This window comes from Arachis stenosperma, chromosome 6 (assembly GCF_014773155.1).
Source record: "Arachis stenosperma cultivar V10309 chromosome 6, arast.V10309.gnm1.PFL2, whole genome shotgun sequence".
In the NCBI taxonomy this organism is placed as follows: Eukaryota; Viridiplantae; Streptophyta; class Magnoliopsida; order Fabales; family Fabaceae; genus Arachis; species Arachis stenosperma.
Genome location: NC_080382.1, coordinates 42,638,606 through 42,648,475, shown reverse-complemented (window position 1 = coordinate 42,648,475; position 9,870 = coordinate 42,638,606). Strand labels below are relative to the sequence as shown.

The following is a 9,870-nucleotide window of genomic DNA, read 5'->3' as shown; positions in this document are numbered from 1 at the left end:
CAAAGCAAGTGGCTGCAATACACACACAAGATCAAGAGGAAGTAAGCATTGAAGGAGGTGATTGGGAAGAGGCCAACTATGTGGGAAATCAACAAAGGCAATCATATGATCCACACTCCAACACTTACAACCCAGGTTGGAAAAACCACCCAAACTTTGGGTGGGGAAACTAGCAAACCCAACCACAAAACCACAAACCTTACAACCACAACCAACATAACAATTCCACATACCAAAACTCCTGGGCCAAGCGTTTCTCATGTTGCCAAGGCTATTGCAAGGGAAGAATGTAAGGCCATAACCCTTAGAAGTGGAACGAAGCTGAAGGAGATCTCAAAGGAAACCACAGAGGATGAAGCAAAGGAAAATGTGAGAGACAAGGAACAGGAACAATCTTTTACACCGTCTGCAACAAAAGAAAAAGAAAAAGAAGTCCTGAAGCCTTATACACCCAAAGCACCATATCCTCAACGCTTGATGAAAAGTGAAAAGGATGGCCAATTCTCCAGATTTTTGGAGATTTTCAAGAAGCTTCAAATTAACATTCTGTTTGCTGAGGCAATCGAACAAATGCCACTCTATGCAAGGTTCTTAAAGGAATTAATGACCAAGAAGAGAAGCTGGAGAAATGAAGAAACGGTGTTATTGACTGAAGAATGCAGTGCCATCATTCAACACAAATTGCCTCAGAAATTGAAGGATCCAGGCAGTTTCCAAATTCCCTGCATCATAGGAGAAGTCATGGTGGAGAAGGCCTTGTGTGACTTAGGGGCCAGTATCAATTTGATGTCTCTAACAATGATGAGAAGAATGAAGATTGAGGAAGTCAAACCAACAAGAATGGCCCTCCAATTGGCAGATCGAACTTTTAAATTTCCCCATGGGATAGTTGAGGATTTGTTGGTGAAAGTGGGAGATTTTATATTTCCTACTGATTTTGTGGTGTTGGATATGGAGGAAGAAGCCAAAGCTTCAATCATTCTGGGAAGACCCTTCCTGGCTACTGCTGGAGCCATCATAGATGTCCAAAAGGGTGAACTCACTCTTAGACTACATGATGAGAAATTGGTGTTTAATGTATTCAAGGCAATGAGCTATCCATCAGAATCACTAAAGGAATGCATGAGGGTGGATGTAGTGGACATTGCAGTACAAGAAACCTTTGAGGAAACAACAAAAGAAGTGGCAGAGGAGGAGTTCACCAAGGATATTGAAGTAAGTGACATCAAGGCTGCTGAAACAACCATGACAAGCATACCAGAGAGAGTGAAAGAAGAAAAGGAAGCACCAAAACCTGAGCTCAAAGCATTACCCCCTAATCCCAAGTATGCATACTTGGGTAGTGATGAGAGCTATCCTGTTATCATTAGCTCTGCCCTGAGCCAAGAACAGGAAGAAGAATTGATCAAGGTGCTACAAACTCATCAAGATGCCATCGGATGGACCCTAGCTGATTTAAAGGGGATAAGTTCATCCATATGCATGCATAAAATCTTGTTAGAAGAGGATGCTAGACCCTCCATTCAAGCTCAGAGAAGATTGAATCCCGTCATGAAAGAAGTGGTGCAAAAGGAGGTCATGAAGTTATGGCAGGCAGGGGTAATCTACCCCATTTCGGATAGCCCATGGGTTAGTCCCATCCATGTAGTTCCCAAGAAAGGTGGCATAACTGTGGTGCCAAATGAGAGGAACGAACTCATACCCACAAGAACTGTTACTGGGTGGAGGATGTGCATAGACTACAGGAAGCTCAATGAAGCCACCAGAAAAGATCATTTCCCACTCCCATTTATGGATCAGATGCTTGAAAGACTTGCAGGACATGCTTACTATTGCTTTCTGGATGGATACTCAGGCTATAATCAGATAGTAGTTGATCCAAGAGATCAAGAGAAAACATCATTTGTTTGTCCATATGGAGTATTTGCGTGTAGACGCATGCCCTTTGGATTGTGCAATGCACCTGCAACTTTCCAAAGGTGCATGCTGTCCATCTTTTCGGACATGATCGAAAAGTTTATTGAAGTTTTCATGGATGATTTTTCTGTGTTTGGAAATTCTTTTCCTAGCTGCCTACACCACCTTGCCTTGGTGCTTAAGAGATGCCAAGAGACCAACCTAGTACTAAACTGGGAAAAGTGTCATTTCATGGTCACAGAAGGAATAATCCTTGGCCATAAAGTGTCTAATAGAGGCATTGAGGTGGACAAAGCTAAGGTGGAACTCATTGAAAAACTACCTCCACCAAGTAATGTCAAGGCAGTTAGGAGTTTTTTGGGACACGCTGGCTTTTACAGAAGGTTTATTAGAGACTTTTCTAAAATAGCTAAACCTTTGAATAACTTACTTGTCTCTGATACACCCTTTGTATTTGATAAAAATTGCATGTTAGCATATGAACTTTTGAAGCAAAAACTTTCCTCTGCACCTATCATTGCCCCACTTGATTGGAACCTACCTTTTGAACTGATGTGTGATGCATCAGACCTTGCTATTGGGGCAGTGTTAGGACAAAGGAAAAACAATTTGGTACATGTGATTTATTATGCCAGTAAGGTCTTGAATGATAACCAAAGGAATTACACAACCACTGAAAAAGAACTCTTGGCAATAGTCTTTGCATTTGACAAATTTAGATCCTATCCCATTGGATCTAAAGTCATTGTTTTCACTGATCATTCAGCTTTAAAATACTTACTTGCTAAACAAGAATCCAAACCAAGACTTATTAGATGGGTTCTTTTGTTGCAGGAATTTGACATTGAAATCAAAGACAAAAAGGGTGTAGAGAACAAGGTGGCAGACCATTTATCAAGGATACCATGTGAAGAAGGAAGCACACAAAGCACACATATAAATGAATGCTTTCCTGATGAACAACTCATGATAATTCACAAAGCACCCTGGTTTGCAGACATAGCAAACTTCAAAGCCACTGGGAGTGTGCCGTTGGAATTTAACAAGCATCAAAGGAAGAAATTGGTAAATGATGCCAAATACTTCATCTGGGACGAACCATACTTGTTCAAAAAATGTTCTGATGGCCTACTCAGAAGATGCATATCAGAGGAAGAAGGAAGGGAAGTCTTATGGGATTGCCATGGTTCCACCTATGGAGGACATTTTGCAGGAGAAAGAACAGCAGCTAAGGTGTTGCAGTGTGGTTTTTATTGGCCCACTATCTTCAAAGATGCAAAGGAACTAGTGAAGCACTGTCATGAATGCCAGAAAGCGGGGAACCTGCCAAGAAGAAATGAAATGCCACAACAGTTCATTCTGGAACTTGAATTGTTTGATGTATGGGGATAGATTTCATGGGACCCTTCCCCACCTCATACTCAAATAATTACATTCTTGTGGTAGTAGACTATGTCTCCAAGTGGGTTGAAGCAATAGCAACTCCAACCAATGATAATAAGGTAGTCATGAACTTCCTCAGAAAACACATTTTTTGCCGTTTGGGGTTCCAAGAGCAATCATCAGTGATGGAGGAAGCCACTTCTGTAAATGTAAAGGGGGAATCAAGCGAATCAAGTTTTGATTGAGTGATTTGTGTTTAACAGGAAGTAAATGACAGTAAATGTAAAGGGGGAAGGGAAAAGTGCAGTAAATTGAAGAACAGAATTGTAAATTTGCAGAATCTTAAAGAGCAAGAAAGTAAATGACTGAAACTTAAAGTGCAAGAAACTTAAAGTGCAGTAACTTAAATGGCAAGAAAGATAAATGGCTTGAATATAAAAGGGAATTGAGGAATGGGATTGCAAGATCTAAGTAAATTGCAGCAATTGATTGAGCAGAATTTAAATCAGAAGCAAATAGCATTCAAACAGAAAGAAAATAAAATGCAGCAAAGGTTCACAGAAGAACCCAAAATGAGTTGTGATCTCAGGACCCAAGGGCTTAGGTAGCAGAGCCTAAAACCCAATTTCCTTCCCAGATCTGAATTTACTAAGCAATTGACAGAAAATTAAAGAAGAAGTAATAGAAGAACAGAATTGGAATTGAATTATGCAGAAAACAAAGTGCAAAGAGCTTGAATGGGAATTGGGACAGAATTTCCCCAATTTCACACACCCAAAACTCAACAACAAGAGAGCAGAATTGCCCAAGGGAAATGAGGAAAGAGATCAGTCAATTCTCCCTTGATCCTCTTAGTGCTCGGACAAATCTCTCAAGAAAGCTCAAAGAAAATGAAATTCAAAAGCCAAGGTAAAAGTCTAAGTGGTAAAAAGTAAAGTAAAAGCTAAAGGTCGCTGAAAAGGTCCTAATTACATCAAACTAACTCCTATTTATACACTTTCTATTCTTGGATTTTGGGACTTGGATGGGCTTTTGATTTGGTGAAGAAATGAACTAAAATGGGATTTTAATTTAAATTTTCGGCCCATGAAATTCACTCCCAGGAGGCTGCCCTGCCCTTATGGAGGGCAGGGCAGAAAATTGATGCTTGGTGCTAGCAATTGGTGCGGCCATGGTGCGTGTTGGTGCGAGTCTGGCGCGAGTTTGGTGCGCCCTTGGTGCGCCAGAGGCTACCCTGCCCGCGCCAAGGGCAGGGCAGAAAAGTTGATGCGCCAGATTTGAGGAGTTGCGCGCGTTGGTGCTGCCAGAAAGAAAATTGGTGCGCCAGGATGCGCGTTGGTGCGTGGGACGCTGCCCTGCCCGCGCCAAGGGCAGGGCAGGAAAGCTTTGGTGCGCCAGGGGAGGAGCGTTGCGCGCCAGATGCTGCCAGGACGAGAGTTTGGTGCGCCAAAATTTTGTGTGTGGTGCGCCAGTCCAATTGCTGCCCTGCCCGCGCCAAGGGCAGGGCAAGGTCCTTTCCTTCATGGCCCGTGTTCGAAACTGGGAGGAGGCAAACACGCTACATTTCTTTCTTGGCTTCTTGGCACGACAATCACCCTTAGTCCTTGGCTTCCTCATGGTTCCTTGTTCGAACCTTGTAGCATGCATGGGTGACCTTTTTTTCTTGTTTTCTTTTCTTGAAGTGCCCGATTCTGCCCTCCACAAAGGCAGGGCAGAGTTTGCTTTCTCTTGGTCCCAAGGCACCATTTTGTGCTCTGCCCTTGGAGTGGGCAGGGCAGAGTTGCCTATTCTTGTTTGGTTCTCTATGTTGCCCTCCTAGATGGCAGTCTGCTCTTGTGGAGGGCAATGTTGCTTCCCCCATTGCAATGCGGCACGCTTCTCTCTTCTTTGGCCATGCTTTCCTTTTCTTGTGTTACGCTTCTTAGGCCACGCTTTTCATTTTCTTTTCTTTTCTTCACCTACAATAAACCAAAACAACCACTCAAAGTATCACTAAATTCAAGAGGCTTATAAATCAATCAAAATGCAATTAAAATTAGCTTAAACCTCATGATTTAACATTAATTTCATAGTGGTTGCTTGATTTAGAGAAGTTATGCATTTTCACTCCAAATCACTTACTTATGATGCAAGAAAGTGCATTGATGAGCGGATAATTTGTATACTTTTTGGCATTGTTTTTAGTATGTTTTTGGTAGTTTTAGTTGAGTTTTTATTATGTTTTTATTAGTTTTTAGTTAAAATTCACTTTTCTGGACTTTACTATGAGTTTGTGCGTTTTTCTGTGATTTCAGGTATTTTCTGGCTGAAATTGAGGGACCTGAGCAAAAATCTGATTCAGAGACCAAAAAGGACTGCAGATGTTGTTGGATTCTGACCTCCCTGCACTCGAAGTGGATTTTCTGGAGCTACAGAAGCCCAATTGGCGCGCTCTCAACGGCGTTGGAAAGTAGACATCCTGGGCTTTCCAGCAATATATAATAGTCCATACTTTGCCCAAGATTTGATGGCCCAAACCGGCGTTCAAAGTCACCTCAAGAAATTCCAGTGTTAAACGCCGGAACTGGCACCTAATTGGGAATTAAACGCCCAAACTGGCACTAAAGCTGGCGTTTAACTCCAAGGAGAGTCTCTACACGAAAATGCTTCATTGCTCAGCCCAAGCACACACCAAGTGGGCCCGGAAGTGGATTTTTATGTCATTTACTCATCTTTGTACACCTTAGGCTACTAGTTATCTATAAGTAGGACCTTTTACTATTGTATTAGAGGACTTTGGTAGCTATCTTCGTTTTATGCTATCTTAGATCATTGGGAGGCTGGCCATTCGGCCATGCCTAGACCTTATGCTTATGTATTTTCAACGGTGGAGTTTCTACACACCATAGATTAAGGTGTGGAGCTCTGCTGTACCTCGAGTATTAATGCAATTACTATTGTTCTTCTATTCAATTCCGCTTGTTCTTTGTCCAAGATATCACTTGTTCTTCAACTTGATGAAGGTGATGATTGACGCCCATCATCCTTCTCACCCATGAACAAGGTGACTGACAACCATTCTTGTTCTACAAGCATCTGAGGCTTAGTGAATATCTCTTGGATTCCTGATTGTACGATGCATGGTTGATCGCCTGACAACCGAGTGCTCGCCTGACAAATGAGCCAACCATTCCGTGAGATCAGAGTCTTTGTGGTATAGGCAAGAACTGATGGCGGCATTCAAGAGAATCCGGAAGGTCTAACCTTGTCTGTGGTATTCTGAGTAGGATTCAATGATTGAATGACTGTGACGTGCTTCAAACTCTAACCTGCTGGGCGTTAGTGACAGACGCAAAAGAGGGATTCTATTCCAGTAGGAGCGGGAACTGAACCGGTGATTGGCCGTACTGTGACAGAGTGCGTGAGCATTAGCTTTCACTGCGAGGATGGGAGGTAGCCACTGACAACGGTGAAACCCTACACGAGCTTGCCATGGAAAGGAGTAAGAAGGATTGGATGAAGGCAGTAGGAAAGCAGAGAGACGGAAGGGAAGGCATCTTCATACGCTTATCTGAAGCTCTTACACCAATGATATACATAAGTATCACTATCTTTATCCTTTATGTTATTTTCGTTCATCACCATCATACATTTGAGTTTGCCTGACTAAGATTTACAAGATGACCATAGCTTGCTTCAATGCTAACAATCTCCATGGGATCGACCCTTACTCACGTAAGGTATTACTTGGACGACCCAGTGCACTTGCTGGTTAGTTGTGCGAAGTTGTGTAATGCCATGGAATTGAACCACCAAGCCTTTTGGAGTTCATGACCAGGGATTATGAGAGTTGTGAAAAGTATTGTTCACAATTTCGCGCACCAAGTTTTTGGCGCCGTTGCCGGGGATTGTTCAAGTTTTGAGCAAGCTTTTGGTAACAATGCCTGGGATTGTTCTAGTTTGGACAACTGACGGTTCATCTTGTTGCTTAGATTAGGTATTTATTTTTTTTTCGAAATTCTTGAAGATGAATTCTAGAGTTTCATGATGATTTGTTTAAATCTGGCTGGCTGAGAAGCCATGTCTAATCTGATTGGACCGAGGTTTCAACTTATCACCACAAGAGCTTGTTGATTTTCATCAATTTTGCTTTTGGAGCAGTGATCTGCTAAGGCTTGGCTGACCTTTGGTCATGTCTAGTGTTTTGGACCGAAGCTTTCTTTGAAAGCTTGGCTGGCTGTGAAGCCATGTCTAATTCCTGGACCGGAGTCTTAGACTAGCATTGCACTGATTCCTGGAATTCTCATTAAGAATTTTGATATCTTTTCCCACTTAATTTTCGAAAAACACAAAAAAATTATAAAAAAAAATCATAAAATCCAAAATATTTGATGTTTCTTGCTTAAGTCTAGTGTCTCATCTTAAGTTGGTGTCAATAGCATGCATTCATTCATGTGTCTTAAGGATCTTCAAGTAATTCTTGATGATTTCGTGTTCTAATCTTTGAATTCAATTGACTTGAGTGTTTTGTGTGTCTCATATGCATTCTCATTAGTGTCAGTAGTATACAAACTGCTAAGTTTGGTGTCTTGCATGCATTGTTATTTGATTCTTGTTGCATTTTGATTATTAAAAATCCAAAAATATTTTTTATTTGTGTCTTTTCAAGTCAATAATACAAGGAATTGAAGAATCAGAACATACTGCAGAGGAATTATACAGAAAAAGCTGAGCATTCAAAAATGCCCAGTGAAGAAGGCAGACTGGCGTTTAAACGCCAGCCAGGGTACCTGGTTGGGCGTTTAACGCCCAAAAAGGGTGCATTTTGGGCGTTTAACGCCAGGATGGTGCTAGGGGAAGATTTTGTTTTCAAAATCAAATTTTTTTTCAAGTTTTCAAAGTTTTTCAAAATCAAATCTTTTTCAAATCATATCTTTTCAATCAAATGTTTTCAAAATCAATTTCTTTCCTTTTTCAAAGATACTTACTAACAATTAATGATTTGATTGAACATTTTTTGCCTTTTTGTTGAGGAAGGTTTTATGTTTGAATCATATCTTTTCTTGTTAGGCAAGTCATTAATTTTCAAAATCAAATCTTTTAAAATTGTTTTCAAAACATATCTTTTAAAATTGTTTTCAAATCATATCTTCTCAATCACATCTCTTTAAAACTAATCATATCTTCTTAACCACATCTTTTTCAAAATAGTTTTCAATCAAATCTTTCTAATTTATAGTTTCAAAATCTTTTTCAAAAATCACTTGATTTCTTTTCCACTTTCAATTTTCGAAAATCAATTAAGTGTTTTTCAAAATGTTTTCAAAATCTTTTGATTGAATTTTCGAAAATTCTCTTCCCTCCTTCTCACATCCTTCTATTTATGGAGTACCACTCCTTCTTAATGCACAATTCGAACCTTATCTAATTAAAGTTCGAATTATTCTTCTCCTTCTTCTTTCTATTTCTCTTTTCCTCTGACACTTCAAGGAATCTCTATACTGTGACATAGAGGATTCCACATTTTCTTTTTCTCTTCTCTTTCATATGAGCAGGAGCAGAGACAAAGGCATTCTTGTTGAAACTGATCCTGAACCTGAAAGGACCTTGAAGAGAAAGCTAAGAGAAGCCAAAGCACAACTCTCTTTAGAGGACCTGACCGAATTCTTCAAGGAAGAAGAAGACATGGCAGCCGAAAACAACAACAATGCCAACAATGCAAGGAAGGTGCTGGGTGACTTTACTGCACCTACTCCTGATTTCTATGGGAGAAGCATCTCTATCCCTGCCATTGGAGCAAACAACTTTGAGCTTAAGCCTCAATTAGTTTCTCTAATGCAACAGAATTGCAAGTTCCATGGACTTCCAATGGAAGATCCTCATCAGTTCTTAGCTGAATTCTTGCAAATCTGTGACACAGTCAAGACTAATGGGGTAGACCCTGAGGTCTATAGACTGATGCTATTCCCTTTTGCTGTAAGAGACAGAGCTAGAATATGGTTGGACTCTCAACCTAAAGAAAGCCTGGACTCTTGGGAAAAGCTAGTCAATGCCTTCTTGGCAAAGTTTTTTCCACCACAAAGATGGAGTAAGCTTAGAGTGGAAGTCCAAACCTTCAGACAGAAGGATGGAGAATCCCTCTATGAAGCTTGGGAAAGATACAAACAATTAATCAGAAGATGTCCCTCAGACATGCTTTCTGAATGGAGCATCATAGGTATTTTCTATGATGGTCTCTCTGAACTATCTAAGATGTCCTTCGATAGCTCGGCTGGAGGATCTCTTCATCTGAAGAAGACGCCTACAGAGGCTCAAGAGCTAATTGAAATGGTTGCAAATAACCAATTCATGTACACTTCTGAAAGGAATCCTGTGAATAATGGGACTAGTCAGAAGAAAGGAGTTCTTGAGATTGACACTCTAAATGCCATATTGGCTCAGAATAAAATATTGACTCAACAAGTCAATTTGATTTCTCAAAGTCTGTCTGGAATGCAAAATGCACCTGGCAGTACTAAGGAAGCTTCATCTGAGGAAGAAGCTTATGATTCTGAGAACCCTTCAGTGGAAGAGGTGAATTACCTAGGAGAA

At 40.7% G+C, this 9,870-nt stretch overlaps 1 non-coding gene across 1 annotated transcript; it reads right to left on the bottom strand.

Annotated features, from left to right (window-relative positions):
• Nucleotides 1-9,369: 9,369 nt before the first annotated feature.
• On the bottom strand, nucleotides 9,370-9,477 carry LOC130938379 (small nucleolar RNA R71). The gene has a single exon (XR_009069547.1). It is a non-coding gene; the product is annotated as a small nucleolar RNA R71 (small nucleolar RNA).
• Nucleotides 9,478-9,870: the final 393 nt, after the last annotated feature.